This window comes from Polypterus senegalus, chromosome 2, assembly GCF_016835505.1.
Source record: "Polypterus senegalus isolate Bchr_013 chromosome 2, ASM1683550v1, whole genome shotgun sequence".
Lineage (NCBI taxonomy): Eukaryota > Metazoa > Chordata > Cladistia > Polypteriformes > Polypteridae > Polypterus > Polypterus senegalus.
Genome location: NC_053155.1, coordinates 44,510,328 through 44,532,785, shown reverse-complemented (window position 1 = coordinate 44,532,785; position 22,458 = coordinate 44,510,328). Strand labels below are relative to the sequence as shown.

The window sequence follows — 22,458 nt, the reverse complement described above, 5'->3', positions numbered from 1 at the left end:
TCTTCATTTTCATTTCAAGTATTTAATTAAATAAAATAGTGCACAATAAATCCACACAGGTGTAAATCGAAATTATTGCTAATAAGGAGCACTTAAAAAATGAGAGTACAGCTGATTAAGACTAAAATAAGCAATGAAGGTTTAAAATCCTAACAAGCAAGACAACTAAAAAGAAGCAGAAATGTTACTTGAGCAATAAGTGCTTCTTATTAAGTAAAACCTGCAGCCACTGCGGCCCACCAGAAACAACTTTGCCCACCCCTGGTGTAGAGCGTCAGTGTTGGTTGCATGTTGCTAGACTGGAGGTGTAAGGGGTGTGTGGAAGATGTTTAAACAGCAGCTTTTGCATTGTCACCAGTGTTGAGGCTATGGCATGGGGATATGCGTTGTCATCAGGCAGCAAGATTGTTTTTGATAGTACTCCACTTCTTTTGTTGCAAATTGCTGGTTTCAGTTTTTCTCTAAGCATATTACAGCATTTACACTGGTCAATGAATGCTAGTGATGGGAAAATGAAGCCTTGTGAAGCTTTGAGGCTTTCTTTCAATTTGTGCCGAAAAAGATTCAAGGCTTTGAAGCCTCAGCCCCAGTATGAACAGCGACATCTGGTGGCTAACTGAGGTCAAGGCACCCTCTCAAGAGCGCAAGTGAAGCAGCACTCACTGTTTCAGTCTCATGTCACCAGTAAAAGGTCAGAAAAGCCTGTGTTCATTTTATTCTGCTAAGGTCCTTGTCCATTTATACTATTTAACTTTTGAACGCCGTTTTCTGCTGTTAGTCGCCATTTGTCATTAAAGCTCTCCAAATCTCTTTCTCCTCACAACCCAACATTGTAGAATGAGAATGATGCATTTTATATAGGGGACCTGTTAATTTAGTACCAAAGCTTTCAAACTGACAAAATGCTGTCAAACCAATAAAGTGCGCTGTGAAGCAGTGATGACTTTCGAAGCTTCAAACGTCATGGGTCACATGACAGTGGTTTTTTGACACCTGCTCCAACAGTGATTTGACTCACTATGCTTAAGATCGACTGACACAAGTTTCAATGCTTCAGTATCATTTTCCCATCTCTACTGAATGTACATGTTCCTGTACATGTGCCACAATAGGACCCCCCATGCCCAAAAAGAAGGTCATCATGATTTTCTTGGCAGAGGGCTGTCGTTTTAATCTTTTCTTTATTGAAGAGGACAGATGTTTCCAATGCCTGCTTTGTCTCTTGCTTTCCAGCTCATAGTAATGGACTCATGTCTCATCTCTAGTGATGGACCACTCCAATGCTAATCTGATGAAGAACTCTGTTAAAGGTAAAACATGGCTACAAATGCCTTTGACTCCATCCACTTAGTTTAAGATGGATGTCTCATCCATGTTTTCTGTTGACAGGACAGATCATGGCTTAAGCCTTGCTATGTATTTGCTATCTGTATCATCTGTTGCTGAGAAACTGATTTTGAGGCACCTGAAGGACTGTCTGGTATACCTGGGGTTACCAGAGGGAATGGAACCCAAGATGTCTGGTCCAGAAGTGCCAGAGAGGAAACAAGAAGTGACTTTGGTAATACCCAGAGAATCCGGTTTAAAAGAGGCCATTGCTCTGGCGCATTTAGAGTGTCAATGAGCTCAGCTGGCAAGAAGAAGGGAAGAGCAAAAAGATTGAAAGGCAGAAGGAGTCGTCTAAGAGAGGTGAGAAAGGGTTTCTGGTTTATTCCCTTATTTTGTGTACTTTTTTTTATCTCCAAAGCCATACACTTTAACTTTTACTTACTTTTTTAGCTGTAATAAACCTCTTCATTTCATTATAATTTTTTTAATATATTCCCTTTGGCATTCACAAAGAGTATTTTTCCACTTTTGTGTTGAGTGCACGAAGTCCTGTGGAGGAAAATCGCCCAATTCTGCACAATACAATCACAATCACAGGCTAACCTTCAGTTTACAGAGTTAACACAGAGAAAGCTGTCTAAGGCTGCCTGCCATCTTCTACAAGTAGTAATTGTTGCAGTAGGTGTGTATTGGTGGATTAAAAGCATATTGTGGAAGAAATGGATGGTGGCATTTGAGCAAGCGGACACAAAATGCAAGCTCTGAAAATGTGTCCTTGCACAGTGTTTTAAGTTGGCTAAAATAAAAAAGGAATATATCATTTATCTATGGAAATTCAAAATGCAGCTGAATATTAAATGCCCTATTGAAAAAAATTTGCATCTTATGTGCAACTTTGTAAAGAAATGCTTTTGGTATTATAGTCGCATAAATATATACCAGGAATCTTGTTGCTGAGTCTGTTTGCAACTAGCTGGCTATATATGATGTAGTGCAGCAAATGATAAGGCAGGACAAAAGCCAAATGCTTGGGGTGCCAACTGGAGAAAACCCTGTTTGATTCCAAAAAAAAAAAAAGAAAACTGTAAATGAAATAAACTGTAAATAAAACGAGTGCTCTTTAACACCGTCTGCTTAGGACAACTCCCTAGAATCAGTACTCTTTAAGGGACACACTTTGTCTCTCCATCTTGTGTTCTCCACGGCAGTCAGGTCTGAAATGAGACGTCTCCCTTTAATACTGAGCACAGTGGAAATGGCGGGGCTTCCTTGGCTTTGTTGCCCTAAGGGGTGGTTTCTCAAGGCTCTGAGGGGAAAAAGGAGTCAAGACTGTTAGCAATAGCGCCCCCTGTAGTCCTGAGGGTGTTTTCTGGACAGTGATCCTCAGGCACGCATGCGTGAGTTGGGCAGGGTAGAGAGTCACTGTTAAAGTAGGAGCAAAAATGGGCAAGGTCTGTGGGCAGACTATATGACCTTGTATGGCATGATGCAAAAATCATTAAAATATAGCTCACTATTTATAATTTGTGAAACTTGTGTTCGAAAAAGAATGGGTGGTTTGATGGTGTAAAAGAGGAGACACAAATATATATAAAGGATTGGAGCACCACCTTGGTGGCCCTGTATAACTGAAAATGTTGAAAACAATAAAGCTGCAACAAGAGAGTTCAGAAGAGAACTGGAGTAAGATGGCCGGTCCTGGTAAGTTATGTGGTGAATCGTCAGGAAAGGGCGGGTCCAGGAGGGCAGAAAACGGAGGTGACATCAGCAATGGTGAGGCTGTCAGTCTTCCATTCTGCAGAGGGAGGAAGAGAGAAGACATTAGTGCACAGCGCCCACCCCTGGTTCAGATGGTAATTACCATCACCAGAGCATTTAAGCTGGCTCCCATATGCACGCATGTCCATCCATCCATCCATTATCCAACCCATTATATCCTAACTACAGGGTCACGGGGCCTGCTGGAGCCAATCCCAGCCAACACAGGGTGCAAGGCAGGAAACAAACCCCGGGCAGGGCGCCAACCCACCGCAGATGCACGCATATGACAATGCATAATTAAAGTTTAATTCATTCTACAAAATCACTGTAGTTAGACACTGAATTGAATTTTCGTTTCATGTAACCAAGTAAAGATACCGTTAAATCTGCATATACAGTGTGTTCCCTGCTCAGGTAATATCAATGCGGGATTTGGGCCTTCTGTCCCTGTCTTTCCAAATGCTTTCCTTTAGGTCAATATAGTAGGAGTCTGAAAATTGTGCCAATTATGAGTTGTGAGAATATGCAATATGGATTAAGCAAGTTCAGTCAATGGGTACTCTTCAATCCACTTGCAAGCATTTTACAATACTTCTTAATTTTAGGTGTACCATATACCTCTAAGTAGAATGAGGAACACAACTTCAAATGTGTCTTTTCTTTCCTTACAACTAAAGCCAAATCCAGGGCAGCATCCTTTAAATGCATCAAACCAAATCAAATTTGTTTGTCACATATATCGTGCAAATTGAAGTGAAATGCTCAGTTACTGAAGCTCAAGAAAAATAACAAAAACATTATAAAAAAAACAGCAAACCCCTCAAACACACATAATAACGTCTAGCATGGATAATAAGAGAACTGAGAGCTGCTGCTGGTAATAACAGGTGGCAGTAATATCCTGTACAGTATATGGTCAGTCCTGCCCAGTTGGGCCACGGGCTTACATTTAAAGGTATTGATATATAAATACAGCAGGTCCAGCTTATTGGGTCCAGAAATGCAACTTGCTTATAGAAGTTTGTTTGTTCTGATGTTCCCCTGGTTGAAGTTACAAGCATTCCAGGGACAGAATGATCATTCATTAGAGTTTTGGTAACAGAGTGAATCGATTTTGTTCAGGTCAGGTCAGGTCTGGTTGGGTAGCATGTACTGGTATAGCGTGTTGCTGCACCAACTGCACAACAAAACAGCTCGGGATTCTGGTGGAGTCCCACCCTCTGGAAATGACAATCTGTCTGCTGCAGTCAGGTGCTACGTGGGTGTCTCCTTGGCCTGGTCCAGCCACTCGGGTCCTCAACAATGATGATCCTGTGAGCCGGATCACCCTCGGGGAATCGCACCACATGGCTGTAGTGTTGTAACTGACGCTCCCTCACAATGCAGGTAATGTGCCTCATTCTCTTTTCTAATTAAAATGTTAAATGTCTAAAGTTAAATGATCTGTAACTCAAGCCACTGAAACAGTTTCTGATATGAAATTATAACTCAGTAAACCAAATACAGTTTATACACCAGCCAGAGTATGGTCTATTTAATAAACAGCCATGTGCAATATTAAGAAAGTGTCTATAGAATTCAATTTCATATTTCCAAGGAATTTCATTTCTATGGTTCCGCATTTTTCAACTTTCTTCACACGCTTACAGACAGTACCTAAAACTTAAAAAATTTAAATGGAATGAGTAGACTGGATACTTGACATCTGGAGACCATGAAGACAATGGCATAATGATGACTATATAATAAAAGACAACAATTAAATAACAACACATGCTGGATAAGTGTTTTGACATTCTCAAATACACTGCGCCTAGAAGAAAAGAAATGTTAAAAATATGGGATGATAGCGATTCTGAGAATGATCAATTAGATAGATAGATAGATAGATAGATAGATAGATAGATAGATAGATAGATAGATAGATAGATAGATAGATAGAGATATGAAAGGCACTATATGATAGATAGATAGATAGATAGATAGATAGATAGATAGATAGATAGATAGATAGATAGATAGATAGATAGATAGATAGATAGATAGATACTTTATTAATCCCATTGGGAAATTCACATGTCATTAGCAGTGGTCCTTCTTCTCAGTAAATGGGTGCACCCAAGCCACATAAGGGGATACACTTCAGTATATTAGGGAATCACAAGAATCTTTCACTGTTAAAACTCAGGACTGCAGATTTTTTGATGGGGCCCATATCCTAATGTGTATGTTTGTGAAGAACATGGAAAAAAGGAGCACATCACACTTTTGTTACTGCCTACACTCTTTTCACTATTGCACTATAGCTGTTTTGAATACGTCATTTCTGCACCGTCACTAGACTGTAATCCTACAGTAGGTTTTTGATTGACCATTCTTAATGAAACCTTCTGTTTTCTAATTATTCACCTCTTTGCACCCAGAAGAAGAATCATGATTCATAAATATGCACGTAAGACTTCAGTGAGGCTTTGCTCATTTTATCTTGCCCTTCAAGTCTGTGCTAAAGTTACATTAGGTACTGCTTCACGCAAAACATGAACAGGCTGAGCTGTGGTCATTGTCGTAGCTCATGAGAAAAGCATCCTTACAATCCCAAACTTTAGGTTTCATCTCCTAACCATGCAATCTATAATTTAAGCAAATCTGCTAGGTCATGCACTGTTACTAGAATTTCTAAGCACACTGAACTTTACCAACAGTTTTCTTTAATCTACTTTAGGAGCACACTGGCACCACAAGTAGCATTTACAACTTACCAAACATTAACCCAGTGTCCATTTCAGGCAGGCATGCCTTGTGAATTGAGTTTGCATGACCTCCCTGTGCTGGTGTTTCTATTCTCACAGTGAAAAAAAATTTTAGGCTGACTAATAATTTTGTGCTGACATTGCAAGTGATGTAGTGTAGTGTTCAATTCCTGATTTATGCCCAATATTGTATTTCCACCAGAGTTCCTCCCCTGGATAGGGTTCAAATGCCATTTGTATATCTTTCTTGTTAATTTCTGATTCGCTTATGTTAATATTGTTGGCCATATAGCTTATATGTACCTATATCCATCCATCCATCCATCCATCCTCTTCCACTTATTCGAGATCGGGTCGCGGGGGAAGCAGCTTGAGCAGATATACCCAGACTTCCCTCTCCCCGGCCACTTCTTCTAGCTCTTCCGGGGGAATCTCGAGGCATTCCCAGGCCAGAGACTGTACCTATATATCTTCTTTTATTTTTTGTGTTTTGCCACTTGCCCATCATAATGAAGGGACTATCCTCAGCTCTACAGGGGTTGAGGAAAACCAACAGTCCCTTGCGGTTCATTATGAATGCATTTGTTAGGTGATGAGGTCTCCTGAGTTTATTCCGTGCTTTCATAATTTCTGGGTATTTTGAATCCTTGATTTTGCCTTCTGGATAGTTTAGACATCGATGGCCTATTATGGTGGCATTGCCTACTATGCCTTTGTGTTTCTCAGAACTTATTTTTCCTTATCAGAGTGTTTTGTTAAAATAAATCTTTTTATTTATAAAGATTCTTCATTGCCCTCTTTTGTAACTAGCCAGGGTTTGACATGATTTCCCCCTCTAGTGGGCATTTTTGGGATTTTCCCAGGGATAGACTGAAGCTCTTACAACTCCATATGAGGAATAATACAATGTGAGATGTAAATATAATGGTGTTAAGCTCATAAACTGAGAAATGGACCTAAAACCATTAACACAATGTCTGAGACATAAGGACTAAAAAAAAAAAAAATTCACTGATTAGTACCAACTTCTTAAAAAAGTGAAATATACACTGCTGGTTCTTTAATAAACCTGTCAGAAGGGGAATTGGGAAAATAATACATTTAGTGAAACAAAGAATTTAGGCTTAGAATTAGAATTTGAGCATTCATACCTAGATAATTCAACACTTTATTTGTTTGCAAAATAGAAGATAAACTCAGGAGTATGCTATTGGGTAATTTTGCTCCGTTGTTGTTGGTTGGTTGGGAGCGTGCGCTGATATGAGTGTGTTGCTGCACACACGGCATGATGACCCATCTGGATTGAGACCCGAGTGCAGTAAATGACACCTCAGCACCACACTGAACAGCGTTAGGTTTTTGACGGTGGCTGGAGTGCCAATCCTGCCACCAACCCCCAAGAATTCCCTGTAAGTTGGAGGACCTGCTTGCAGGGCTGGATGCAGATTAACGTCGTACCCAGGACGGTATTGCAAGTTAAAAGCCTTGCTCAACTACTACTGTAAATGTCCAGCCAACCATTATTTCAGCATTTCTTTCTAGCTAATATACTTGGACAGAAGTTTCTACAAATAGTTTTTTCATGTTTCTTCATTGCTTCTACAACTGCTCCGTAGCAGATAAAATTCTATCTTAATAAAGCATTGACTCATAAAAAGGTTAGGCTGGTTTCGGTGGAGAGATATTAAAGTTTAAGGCAGAAGGATGAAAAACCTGAAGTGTTGGTTAGAAAGTGACCCCAAAGTGTGAGAATGAGGGAAGGGGGCGCAACAGCAGCTTCACATGCAGTAAACGTACAACTACAAAAACACTACAGGTTCAGGTCAAGGACTGTATGACCACTCATTAGTTATAAGGCACAAAACACCAATAAGTTTCTGATGGGTACGACATACAAAAGTCATCATTTCGCATTTCTTTAAGTGACTGACAAAGGTGTACCAATAAACTTGAGGCTAAACATGTCTCAAGAAATAATATGGGGATGTTACTCAAGCTTTAAAAATTCTAAAAAAGTTCTAACAAAATAACCCATCCGTTAGTTTTCTAATTTATGGGCAGCCTGTAGCTATGTCAGGTCATTGCACCCATACTTAGAATGTGGGAGAAAAACCAGACCACCCATAGGAGAACCTACCTCAATATGTGGAAAATGTGCAGGACCTGGGCTGGTGATTGGAACCCTGACCAGTAGAGCTGTGGAACAGCTGCACTGTATGGTAACTGCTGTGCCATTGTACTGCCAATGAAAACAAGTTCTTCTCTCTTTAAAAGAGGGAGCAATCAAACATAATCCAGAGAATGAAGTCTGGGTGAGCCTTTGAAACTAAAATGAAGTGGTTACCCAAACATCACCATTAATGCTGGGATTGAGATGTCATGTCATGTCATTTTCTAACCCGCTTAAGCCAGACCAGGGTCGTGTGGGGGTACTAAAGCAGATACAAGACATGAACAGGGATCAAGATATTTGTCATTAAACTGCATTTGGCATGCTTAAGAGCTCCGTGAGTCAAATTGCCTGCTCTCATTTGCTATCTTTCTAAGGTTATAAATGTGAACGAAGCAATAAGTTATAAATATTAGTAAGCAATGACCTCAGATAGCTGCTCTCACGTCTTCTAACTGTGATATATGAGATACAGAAAGCTGCACCCTTTGATAGTTAGCTGGCCAATCTGTGCGCCACAGTTGCTCAGCTAGGGGATTGTTTTGACTTTTACCTTTACCTTGACCTAACAAAGAAGGATCTTTATGGCAACATACTTTTTAAATCTTTAAGACTGTCATAGGACAGAACAGAGCTGTTTGGACTTTCCTCAAGACATAGATAATTCTGGCCTATAATGTATACTGGTATTTGACATTTATACATGCTTTTTGTTTTATTAGAAGACTAGCTGCCCCCCGTGGCTGTGCCCATGTAGTAGTGTAACAGGACAAACTTTAAAAATCAATAGACATTGGCACTATATCTGATCGTGTTCAGGTCTGATAAGAGAGTATCCCCTGCATGGGGAGAAAACCATGTGACCGTGATATCTCTGGCAATCAGCAGGTACACTCTAAAAAACTCTCTCTCAAAAATGTCAAACATTACTCCTTAACAATAATGTTGGTTGAACAAACTGATATTCGCTAATTAATTGGAGGTAAGGTCCGCTCCAACACATGGTGAGAAGTAATAATAATATTAAGTAAACCAACTCGAACATATGCTGGCACATGAGTAAGGATGACCACCCCACACACTTGGCCTGCAGCATCTGTCTCGGATTTGCGCTAATAAATCAGCACCGCAAGCGAACTATGCAATGAGAGAAGTCACAAAATCAAACGAAATGTTCAAGCAAATTATACAAAAAAACCCGATCTAAATCCGTTAACTAATTCTCTCGTGAAAAGCAGACAGACATATAGACAGACAGACAGACAGACGTTGGATTTTACAGATTAGAACGATCTAGATGAGAACAGGCCATTCACCCCAAGAAAGCCCACCAGTTCAATCCACTTAGTTCTTCGAAAAAACATCAAGTCGAGTTTTGAAAGTCCCTAATGTCTTACTGTCTACCACACTACTTGGTAGCTTATTCCAAGTGTCTATCATTCTTCGTGTAAAGAAAAACTTTCTAATGTTTGTGCAAAATTTACCCTTAAGTTTCCAACTGTGTCCCCGTGTTCTTGATGAACTCATTTTAAAATACAGGTCTCGATCCACTGGACTAATTCCCTTCCTAATTTTAAACACTTCAATCATGTCACCTCTTAATCTTCTTTTGTTTAATCTGGAAAGGCTCAGCTCTTTTAATCTTTCCTCAATCCTTCCTCAACCCCTGTAGCCCTGGAATCAGCCTAGTCGCTCTTCTCTGGACTTCTTTTAGCGCTGCTAAGTCCCTTTTTGTAGCCTGGAGACCAAAACTGCACACAGTACTCAAGATGAGGCCTCACCAGTGCATTATAAAGGTTGAGCAGAACCTCCACACCGTGCTATATAACCTGACATTCTGTTAGCCTTCTTAATGGTGTCTGAACACTGTTGGAAACTTGACAGTGTTGAGTCCACTACAACTAAATCCTTCTCATAAGGTGTACTTTCAGTTTTCAGACCTCCCATTGCATGTTCAAACCTAACATATTAACTTCCAAGATACAATACTTTACATTTACTGGCTTTAAATTTCATCTGCCACAACTCTGCCCAAGCCTGTATGCTATCCAAGTCCTTCTGTAATGATTCAGTGGATTATAGATTATCTGCCAATCCACCTATCTTGGTACCATCTGCAAACTTAACCAGCCAGCTATTTATTTTTGTATCCAAATCATATATATATATATATATATATATATATATATATATATATATATATACATATATATACATACATATATACACATATACATATATATATATATATATATATATATATATATATATATATATATATATATATATATATATATATATATATACTATATATATATATATATATATATATTAAAAATAGTAGCGGCCCTAGCACTGACCCCTGTGGAACACCACTCATAACATCGGCCAGTTCTGATGAGGTTCCTCGCACCATCACCCTCTGCTTTCTATGTCTGAGTCAATTCTGCACCCATCTAAAAACATCACCCTGAACTCCCACTTCTTTTAAATTTGATGCCCAACCTCTCATGTGGCATCTCATCAAATGCTTTCTGAAAGTCAAGATAAATAATATGAAATGCTCCACTTTGATTGTATTTTTTTTTGTTTCTTCATGGAATTCTAACATGTTAGTAAAGGATGAGCACATGATGTCTGCTCAGTAAAATTCCTGCCTTTGCCCCATGCTGCATTATCTTTACTTTAATAATTCCTTCCATTAATGTACCTGTGATGCATGTTAAGCTTACTGGTGTATTGTTATTTGGATTTGCCTGATAACCCTTTTTAAATAACGGGATAATATCTGCCATTTTTCAGTTCTTCAAAAATGACCCCAGTATGCACTAACTTCCTAAAAATATGCATGAAGGGGTTACATATATCAACTCACTAACCTCCTTAAACACTCGAGGATACATATTATCTGGTCCTGGTGATTTGTTTCATTTCAGCCTATTTAATCTGAACAGCACTTCTCCCTCTACAATTTCCAGATCACTCAGTACCTCTTCAGTAGTCCATTCTATTGCTGGGAGGTTATCTTCTTCCTCACATGTGAAGACTTTAGAAAATTTGGAGTTTTACTTTCCCAATGTATTCATTCTTATGAATCTCACATCTACTTATAATCCCCAGTATACTATACTCCATTACAAGTACATTCATTGATCTGTCAGTTTTCTCAACCTTTTTGTTCCAGTTAAGGTTTGGGGTAAGCCAGTGACTTCTGTATATTACAAATACAGTATAGATGAAATATAAAATAACAAATACGACGTTAAGCACAAAATGCTTTGTAGTACAGTATTTACACACAAAAATATACAAACACCTAGACGTTTTTGTTTTTTTCTTAAATTCTCAAAAATTCTATTCCCGTTTGGTCTCATCCTGTTCATTTTAGGTACCACCACTCATTGAAAACAGTAATTTTGAATTTTTTCATTTGTTAATCTGTCAAGAGTAACCTAAATGAACTCCTTTAGGAATTTCCTGCAACAAAATGCCCAGGCAGTTTACAGTCGAAATCTCTGGGTATCCAACTAAAGAGTGTCACTCACGATTACAATGTAATAGCAGCAGAACTCATGACAAATCCTAAGGGAAGAGAGACTGGCCTCGAGAACCCCAGAGATGCAGTTGTGTAAGCTAGCACTGCAACATTTTGCCCCAGTCTGGCAGTGAGTCCAATAGGTGGACTTGCTACATCAGCCTCATAGTCTGATTAGAGAAGAATGAAAGAAACTTCACTAGCAGCTTACAAATAGCCAGATTGCACTAAAGAATATGTAAAAAATAGCTTGATGGAGAACTTAAGAAGGCAGTCAAGGATCAGGTTGAAGAGACTTTATAAGTTTAAACCATGGAGTGGAAAATACAAATCAGAGCTAAAAATGGATATACTGGATAAGAGAGAGTGTAATAAGCAAGTAAATGATATAAAAGAGCTAAAAATGGATATACTGGATAATAGAGAGTGTGTAATAAGCAAGTAAATAATATAAAAGAGCTGACACTAAACTGATTAGATAACTTAGAGGCCTTGGCTACTCCCTCACAATGCAAAAGCAGCCACAGATTTAAGGAAAACAATTTACAAAACTGGATAGTTTCAAATGAACCTTTACTGAGAATGAAATTGTGGTCAAGGAAAATCAATTCAAGAGGAAACAAGCAATGAAAGCATGGAGAAGGCCATCAGATTACTTTTAGGTCTATTTTTTAGAGGGATACTTGAAGGCATCTTCAGAAATCAACAGCGTTTATTGCTCACCTGGTAAAAATGTGAAGAAGAAAAAAAAGACTATTAATAGCGAGGCGTCTTTGCTAGCAGAATCATGAGAAAATACTTCTCTGTGCCAGTTAGAAAGTAACACTTCTTTATGGAGGCCACTGTGGGTTGGTTATCTTTCCCAATTACACAGCTAAAGTCCCAAAAAAAGGAATCCAATAAAGTTTCTGTCTGCAGCCTGACTGAAGGGCACTCCGGAAGATGAGACGTAAGTGTTTAACACACAAGAAGAAGCTCAGCACATCATTAAAGCTTATTATAAGGGCTGCATGGTCAGTTATAACACAGATGGTGTCACCCGCGTGCACATAGGGGACAGTTTAAAGGCACAGATAATTGTAATGTTCCCTGCTCAGAAAGCCAGAAGGCCGCTGTCGACTAATGCCTTTTCTCTTCCTCTTTCTGCATACCGGAAGACTGACAGTCACAACATCACTGATGTCACTTCCAGTTTCCACCCACCTGGACCCGCCTCTTCCTGCTAAGAACATTTATCACCGGCAGCAACTCCATCTTAGCCAGCCTATCTTGGAGACTCGTATTGTCACAATGTTTCTTTTTCTTTTTCAATGTGCTATACCTTAATTGAATATACGGAGTTAACTTTCATGGTGCCCCATAGAGTTATCATCTGCTTTGGTCTCTTTGCTATTTAATTGAAAATTGTATTGATATTACAGAAAAGATGGAAAGGACTTTAGAGTGTTGGCTTTAGATAAACTAACAAAATTAACAGCCTAACAGTCAACGTGAATCCATAGCTTACAGTGCCTATAAAAAGTATTCACCCTTCTTGGACGTTTTCACATTTTACTGTTACACACCTTTGAATCACATTTGGTTCAATTTGGCTTTTTTGACATGTCGAAGTGAAAACAGATCTCTGCAAAGTGGTCTAAATTAATTACAAGTATAAAACTCAAAGTAATTGACTGCATACGTGTTTAAATGGTGCACCTAAATCATTACTGGTGAAGCCAATTGTTTTTAGAAGTCACAGAACTGGTTCATAGAGATTACCTGTCTGGAGTCAAGGGGGTCCAGTTGACCGTTGTATAAATGCACCTGTACGTGGAGGGTCCAGTTTGTGAAGACAAAAGCAACTTGTGATTGAGAAGCACATGTCGGGTGATGGATACTGGGAAATATCCCAATCACTAAATATCCACTGGAGTCCAGTTAAATCAGCCATTAAGAATGTATGGTGCAGCTGTATATCTGCACAGTGCAAACTGTCCACAAAAAAACTGAAGAAATATGTGAGGGAGGCCATCAGAAGATCTACGAGAACTCTGAAGGAGTTACAAGCTACAATGGAAAACTTGGAGAGACTGTGCAGACAACAGCTGCTGTCCGGGTGCTTCACTAGTTGCAGCTTAAAGTGGCAAAGAGGAAAAATGCACATGACGTCTCGACTAGAGTTTGCCAGAAGGCACTTGTGAAGTCTGCTGGTAGAAGGTTTTATGGTTTAATGAGACCAAAATTGAGCTTTTTGGCCATCAGGTTTGGACACTGCACATTTTAAAAACACACCATCCCCATCATGAAGCATGGTGGTGGCACCATCAGGTTGTTTGGATGCTTCTCTGCAGTGGGTCTGGAAGGCTTATGAGGGTACAAATGTGGGAAAATACTGGGAAATCTTTGAGAAAAGCTAATGTGGTCTGGAAGAGACCTGCGCCTTGGGAGAAGATTTATTTTACAACAAGACAACAAACTCAAATATAAAGCCAAAGCTACAACAATATTACTTTGCTGGAGTGGCCAAGTCAGAGTCTAGATCTCAACCCAAGTGAGAATTTGTGGTTGATTTCATAAAGCCTGTTCACTTGTGATCCCCGTGAAATCGGAATGAGCTTGAGCAGTTATAAAGAGAAATAAGGACAAATGGCAATATGGAGGTGTGCAAAGCTGGTAGAAAGAGAAACCTGTAGACACAGACTCAAGGCTGTCATGGCTGCCTACTGAATTCTGATTTAAAGGGGTAAATACTTATGTGATCAATTAGTTTAGGTTTCGTATTTGGTATTAATATTGATGACTTTACAGAGATCTGTCTTCACCTTGACATTAAAGCGTCTTTTTCTGTTTATTAGTGTGAAAAACCCAAACTAAATCCACTGTGGTTCAATGTTGTATGACAATAAAATGAGGAAAGTTTCATACATTTTATTGGCACTGAATAGTTAATTTCTTTTTTAGAGTGAACTATGAAATTAGCTATGGTGCCTTATTGCTTGCTCTCTGCTGAATATTTGGTGTAGTGTCATAAATAACTTTATTATGCTATTATTACCTTTTCTTTCAACATCTACTGTATAATATTAATATACTGTTATTTTTACTATTGTATCTTTATTGTTATTAACAATGCTTCTAAGGAGTTACAGTTTGCCTAGGGCTGTTATTCCTACTCTATATCACTTGAAGGATCTGACATTTAAACAGGGGAAGTTACATCACATCTGAATGGGTGTATGGACTGTTTTAGTTTTTGTTCTATTTTCTATATTTCTAAATATCAAGTGGAACATCAAAATTTGGGGAGGAGGTTTTGTTGTTCTTCTGATCCTCCACTTGCAGTGCGGCATGTGGGAGGAATGGTGCTCGATTGCCCTGAAATCTTGGCTTTATTTGGGGAGATGGAAGACTTTTTGATTTATGGATGTTAAATCTTTGATTTTTATTCTTTAATGTTTTTACTTTTTATGTAATCCAACCAGCTAGACAGGCCAGTACACGCAAGCTGTTCAGATGAATGCTTTCATACATGAACTGGGCACTACTACTGATTTTACACTCAGTCACAGCCAGACAGTCATTCCTTAATGTACAATATACTGTACACACAATGTGATATTAATGTGATCTGTAAGTGAGGCCCTGATGTATGACCCCATTTCTAAAAAACTTGGGGCACAGTGTAAAATGTACTTAAACACAGAATGTGAGGATTTGACAATCAGTTAAATCCTGTCACAGACGGCTGGGGTTCTTACCTGGCCGGGATGCCTGGAGTAGAGACATTAAAAGCTTCCGGGTCAGGAGGACACAACCGCCCTGGAGCAGGAGAGGACCACGGGAGAGGAGAAGAGACATTTCAACTCGTTGGGACCCGTGGCCTCCGTCAGGGGGCGCCTTAACCCTCCTAGAACCTGGGAGTACTTTACTTCCGCCACACTTGGCAAGATGGCAGGGGAACCTGCCAGGGACGCCCGGAGTGCTTCTGGGGTAAAGGGCAGCACTTCCGCCACACCAGGAAGTGCTGCCGGAAGATCGTCACCAGCCACCTGGAGCACATCCGGGTGGGAATAAAAGGAGCCGCCTCCTTATACTCGAGGAGCTAGAGTCGGGAGTGGGAGCAGGACAAAGCTCCCAGGAGGAGATTGGCGGCTAAGGGCTGAGTTCATTGTTGGAGATTATTGCTGTGTGCTTTGTGTCGTGTTTGGGACTGTCTTCATTTATGTTAAATAAACGTGTGAATTTTATAAAGATGTGGTTTCGAACTGGTGGTGTCCTGGCAAGTCTCACACCTTATTTAACTGAAAACAGAACAAAGACGTATCAAATGTCGAAACTGAGAAATTTTATTGTTTTATGATAAACTAGCCACGTTAACAGTCAAAGACAGGGAACAGAACAACTGAAAAATATTTGCTGTCCCTTGTCCTATGTGTTGTCACATGTGGGCACATAAGGGACAGCTGAAGGGTTCTAGTGATTGTAATTCAACTGCCGCTCCACGGGTTGGCACTGTGTTAAGTTGCCAAACTGGCCTGCTTGCAGTCTACACCTGTCACCCATTGAAAACATCTGGCACATTATGAAACCAAAAATACCACAAAGGAGACCTCAAACTGTTGAGCAGCTGAAATTCTATATCAAGCAAGAATGGGACACTATAGCACTTTTAAAACTAGAGCAGTTGGTCTCCTCAGTTTCCAAATATTTACAGAGTGTTGTTAAAAGGAGAGGTGCAATGTGAATAAGACTTCTGAATCAAATTTTCACATAATGAAAGAAAAGCCACCTTAGACAGAATATACTTTGCCTGGTTAATTAGTTTTCAATATTATACATTGAGCTCTTCAGAACCTGAATTGCTTGGTTGATTGCCCTACGCAACTACTCTCTTAGCCTATTTTTTACCTGCATTTTTATCACTCTTTAATGTAATATTTTTTACCAGTATGCTGCTGCTGGAGTATGTGAATTTCCCCTTGGGATTCATAAAATATCTATCTATCTAGCTATTGAACACGTGGGAGTTATCGTATATCCTTACCCTCTAATAGACGACCAATTTTGTTACATAACTGAAATAATTGTAAAACATTTAACATTCTGCACAAGGTGTAGTATACTATTAAACAAAAAAACATATTCACTCCATAGACATCTACTCAAAATCTCTTCATTAATAAGAAGAAAAGACAAGGCTGCAAGGACAAGGAAAGATGGATTGGAAGATGAACTGTAAGTCAGAAGAAGACAGGGTTTGTTCACCAGAAATCAATACTAAGAATTACACTAGCCTTTCAAAAAATCCAGACTTGGACCCCCATGACTTTACCTTAAATATGGTCGTGCTGATTGTGTCACTCATATCATCTACCTGGGACATGACATCCTAGCGACTCTTTCTCAGAACGGCAGCTCCTGTTAAAAACAAAATGGTGTTATGGTCATATTTTGAAGAGGGTGGCACAGTGGTAGCGCTGCTGCCTCACAGTTAGGAGACCTGGGTTCGCTTCCCGGGTCCTCCCTGCTTGGAGTTTGCATGTTCTCCCCATGTCTGCGTGGGTTTCCTCCGCTCTCCTCCCACAGTCCAAAGACATGCAGGTTAGGTGGATTGGCGATTCTAAATTGGCCTTGGTGTGTGGGTGTGTTTGATTGTGTCCTGCGGTGGGTTGGCACCCTGCTCGGGATTGGTTCATGCCCTGTGTTGGGACAGGAGACCCCCGTGACCCTGTGTTCAGATTCAGCGGGTTGGGAAATGGATGAATGATCATATTTTGAGACAACAAAATGGTAAATAATTCTAGTTATGCCAAAACAAATTTCTATTAAGGTAATAATGATAATGTAGCACTCCTGGGTCCGGATCTGAGGGGTGGTTGAGACCTGTCAGCCTAACAAAGCTTGACGTTTCTGGTGTACCTTTCAGACCACTCAAGACAACTGGATTAAACTAGGAGAGCAGGGAGCTTTTGGTTGCTCATACCATTCACTTACTTCAATTTTAATAGCTTAATGTTTCACTGCAGCTCACATATGAGAACATAACTACAGCTACATAACACGTGTACTAGTTGAGTCATTTTATTCTGTGCTTAGTATAACTATGTAAAAAATAAAGGATAATTTGAAAACAGCAGACAAATGTGTTACTTAACTGCTGAAAGAAAAAAAAAAAACGGCACACACATTCATAATCTGACAGGCAATGGTGAGGCTCTGAAATCCACAAGGTACATTAGAACATTTGGGATGGGAACAGGCCATTCAGCCCAACAAAGCTCGCCAGTCCTGTCCACGTAATTCTTCTAAAATAACATTAAGTCGAGTTTTGAAAGTCATTAAAGTTCTACTGCCTACCACACTATTTAGTAGTTTATTCCAGGTGTCTGTGGTTCTCTGTGTAAATAAAAACTTTGTAATGTTTGTAGGAAATTTACCCTTAACAAGTTTCCAACTGTGTCCATGTGTTCTTGATGAACTCATTTTAAAGTGTCAGTCTCGATCCACTGGACTAATACCTTCTATAATTGTAAACATTTCAATCATGTCTCCTCTTAATCTTTTTTTGCCCAAACTGAAAAGACGTAGCTCTTTTAATCTTTCCGCATTATTCATCCCCTGCAGTCCTGGAATCAGCCTAGTCGCTCTTCTCTGGAAGTTTACCTGGAGAAACTGGCATAAAAGCACTCAGTGAGCAGTGTTGAGGGGGCGCACAGACACAGCACTTATCATTGCGTCTTCTGGCTGTTAAAGCCCATCAGCACTGATGTGTGGCCACTGATGAGTCTTGGATATGGACCCTGGCCTTGGGTTGCCTGACCAAGCTGGGATATAGTGTGGCCTATGGGATACCTCAAACTCCAGGTGAGCAGAGTGAACTGGAGCTGTGTGGAGAGTGTGAGCAAGCAAATGGGCAAAGCTGCTGGGAGTGCATGGGGCCAAGGAACACCCAAACTGCATAGTGGAAACAGCAACTGGAAAAGCCAAAGGTCCTTTTTAGGACCACTAACTAGCACTAATCAGCATAAAGTGGCTGCACCTCTGTCCATTTCTGTCTTTCGTATCCCCTGGTCACTTCAATATTGTTAGAGCCTTGTTGAAAAACACAACAATATGCACATAAAATGTATAAACCTTATAAAAATGTTTAAAGAGCCACAATCATAACAGTAACTCATGATCAACATCATCCTTAAATAACACACCTTATTCTTTAGTAAGTGGTGAACATACCCAATAGATCTTTATTCTCTATCTGTGATCTTTTATAAGCCATTCTACTGTTTTTTTCTGTAACACTGAATTAAAAAAAAAAAACACAAGTAATTCTAGTTCTTGGTTCCATTGTCCTTAGTCAGTCAGCCACCATGCCCCACTAATGCAGCCCAAATGACAAAGATGGCTGCAAAATATCTCACAAATCTGACAATGAGCCCATTGTTGGTGATGATACATCTACTCCAAGCTAACAAGGCTACTGCAGTGGCTTGACACTAAGAACAGAAGATCAGTCTAAACAAATGTATCAGTTATAAAAAAAAAGTAAAATGAACAGTGGCTCTAAATAGAATGTAGCAGGCTAAAATAATCTTCAACTATGATTCAAATTCTGAGATCGATGAACCCTCTTTTATATTGGCAGGTAGTGACATCAATCTTCTTCATCTTCTATAGGCTGCTCCCGTTAGGGGTCGCCACAGCGGACCATCTTCTTCCATATCTTTCTTTCCTCTGCATTTTGTTCTGTTACACCCATCACCTGTATGTCCCTTCTCACCACATCCATAAACCTTCTCTTAGGCCTTCCTCTTTTTCTCTTCCCTGGCACCTCCATCCTTCTCATCCTTCTCCCACTATACCCAGAATCTCTCCTCTGCACATGTCCAAACCAACGTAATCTCACCTCTCTGACTTTGTCTCCTAACAGTCCAACTTGAGCTGACCCTCTAATGTACTCATTTCTAATCCTATCCATCCTCGTCACACCCAGTGCAAATCTTAGCATCTTTAACTCTGCCACCTCCAGCTCTGTCTCCTGCTTTCTGGTCTGTGCCACTGTTTCCAACCCATATGACATAGATGGTCTCTCTACCGTCCTCTAGATCTTCCCTTTCACTCTTGCTGATATCCGTCTGTCACAAATTACTCCTGACACTTTTTGTCCACCCATTCTACCCTGCCTGCTTTCTCTTCTTCACCTCTCTTCCACAGTGCCCATTACTCTGTACTGTTGATCCCAAGTATTTAAACTCATTCACCTTCACCAACTCTACTCCCTGCATCCTCACCATTCCACTGACCTCCCTCTCATTTACACACATGTATTCTGTCTTGTTCCTACTGACCTTCATTCCTGTCCTCTCCAGAGCAGCTCGACCTGCTCCCTACTCATCAGGTAGTGACATCAATCAAACAATAAAAAATGATAGAATATGGTGAGGTTTAAACTCTGCAAATATTGTTTAGGGCCAGGATGTATTCTGCCCATATACTAGAAGGGGAACAGGAGATGCAACGTAATCGCAACCCAGAAGATGTTAGTTTTGCAGCAAAGCCTAACCACTAAGCAATATTCAGAGATGAATGGAAAATTGTAAGATCAAAAACTATCAATTCAGAGAAATTCGAACTGTGTTTGCTTGTTTCTATACAAATTACGGATATTGAGTGAACGTCATATTTAAGGTATCATGCAGATGATGCAACACACTGTGAGGTCTGAACTTACAGCCCTTGGCACCAAGGAGCATTGCAGTGTCCATTGGCAACACAAATTTGATAAGGAACAAACAAACAAATAAATAAATAATCAATATGTTATAGAAAGATTATAAATGCAAAGTAACTGCAGAAATATTCAACAGTAATAGGAGTTCATCTTTGCTTAGACAAATTTGAACAGTTCATAACAGGATGAATTTGCTCGGCTGCGGCCTTCTACCCAGTGCTGCAAGGACAAACTCTGGCTCTCCACTACCACATAAAGGACTAGACAACTTCAGAAAATGAGTGAGTGAAGGAAAGCACTGCTCGGTATGCTGGTGCACAGTATGAGGAGTGCACAATCGAGTTTCTAGTTGCAGAAGTAGAGCTGCGTGCAGGTGTGTGGGTGAACAACTTGTGAATTCTGAGTAGGAAGTTCCTATATTAAGGACAGCTGTATGATTAGTGGTTTTCATTTCCAACTGAAGCATTTCAAACACAGTGAAGCACAAATGTCAGATTTAAGCATTTGGCTGTTTTTATTTTCTATTACTGAAGAAAATCCACGAAGAAGACTGCCTGTGGTGTCTTTAGAATCTCTGTATCCCACTTGGATCATTTTGACATTTTTCACAATGGAAACTCAAATTAAAACAGCTTTTATGGCATTTTGGGTCACTTTTATAAAGAAGTATCTTTGTATTTTATATTCAAACTCGTTTGAGGGACACTCCAAACTGACTTTATTCTAGTAAATGTGGATCACCAGAGGGCGAGGCAGACCCTGACACATACAGGCTGAGACATAAGTCTTGCCAGACAGCACACCTTTATTTAAGTGGGGAAGCGTTTTTTCTGTTGCTCTCCACTTCACAGCACAGTACAAAGCACCAAATAGTATAACACACAGTCCTCATCTCTTCTCCCTCTCTCAGTTCTCCACTCCTCTTTCCGACTCTGGCTCTTCGACTGGGGGTGAGGTGGCTCCTTTTATAGTGCACCCAGAAGTGCTCTAGGTGTTTCTTGACCTTCTTCTGGCAGCACTTCTAGGTGTTCACTTCAGCTGTTCCTGCAGCACTCCCTGGCGGTGCCCATGGAACCCAACAGGGCTGCTCCAAACTACAATTCCCGGTATGCCCTGGAGGGATCCGTGGTGATGTAGCAACCCAGGGGGTTATCCTCTAGCATTCTGGGAGAGATAATGTCCCAACCGTGCTCTCTTCCTCGGTCCTTCCATGCAGCTGGCCTCCCGGCCAGGTAATGGTCCTGACCATCCGTCACAATATATAATGCAAAGTTGACTGCTTCACCCACTTACTCATCATCAAAAACACTATTTCCTGTTTGGTTAAAAAGCTGAAAATTGGCAGGATTGTACATCTAAGGTAGTAGGTATTCGCTAAGGAAGGACATTTCAGTGTATCGATATTTAGGGGTAACCTCCCCTCACAACAGAAAAACTAAATACCCAAAAATCTTTAAACAATTTTGACTGATTTCACTGAAACTTGGTGATGTTATAGAAAAAAGGAAATGAGCAGAGCCGCGTTTTTTATTTGTTGATATGTGTCAGTAATGATGTTGTAGCGAGTGGGCTAATATTAGGTACCACGGCCTTTTCTGTTTCAGTGCAGAGAAATGAGGCCTGACGTTCCCCCAAATGAATATGACCAGTGATCAGGGTGAGGTCGTAATCTGCTTACTCCTCACAATGTAGTATGAAATACATACAGATATGACAGTGTGGCGCAGTGTTGTCCTCTTTGGATTGTCGAGTACGCTTATATACATTTATTTCAAACAACAGGGTGGGGACTGACAGACTTTTTGTGGTGAAATACATGCAGTATTGTGGAGAATTGAGGTGTCCCCTTGAAGGTCAGACTGTGAAGCCCTTCTAGACTGTGGTTCACAAAACAAGAAGCAGGGAAGTGCTAGCACGGAGTATCGGTCACTTCAAGCCCGTGGTGCAACATACCTTGGTCAGTTCAAATGGTTGAGGAGCTCAGTAACGGAGGTGGACATTGTACATCGTTCATCATATTATTTCTTTTCTGTACAGAGCTTAAAACATTCATTGCAGTGCATGAGCCACGTAAATGTGCAGCCTGTAAACGTCAATGCTGTAGTAAGTCAAAGGAAACAACGATTCATTGTATAATGCATTTGATCTAAATGTTGAAATGGTACAAGATTACAGATCAATGTGTTACATTCAAATCTGATTG

At 40.1% G+C, this 22,458-nt stretch overlaps 1 long non-coding RNA gene across 1 annotated transcript; it reads right to left on the bottom strand.

Moving 5' to 3' along the window:
• Positions 1-1,699: 1,699 nt before the first annotated feature.
• LOC120522869 lies at positions 1,700-22,368 on the bottom strand. The gene is made up of 3 exons (XR_005632528.1): positions 22,209-22,368; positions 16,860-16,945; positions 1,700-3,124 (listed from the first exon to the last, which is right to left on the bottom strand). It is a non-coding gene; the product is annotated as an uncharacterized LOC120522869 (long non-coding RNA).
• Between the last annotated feature and the right edge of the window lie 90 nt (positions 22,369-22,458).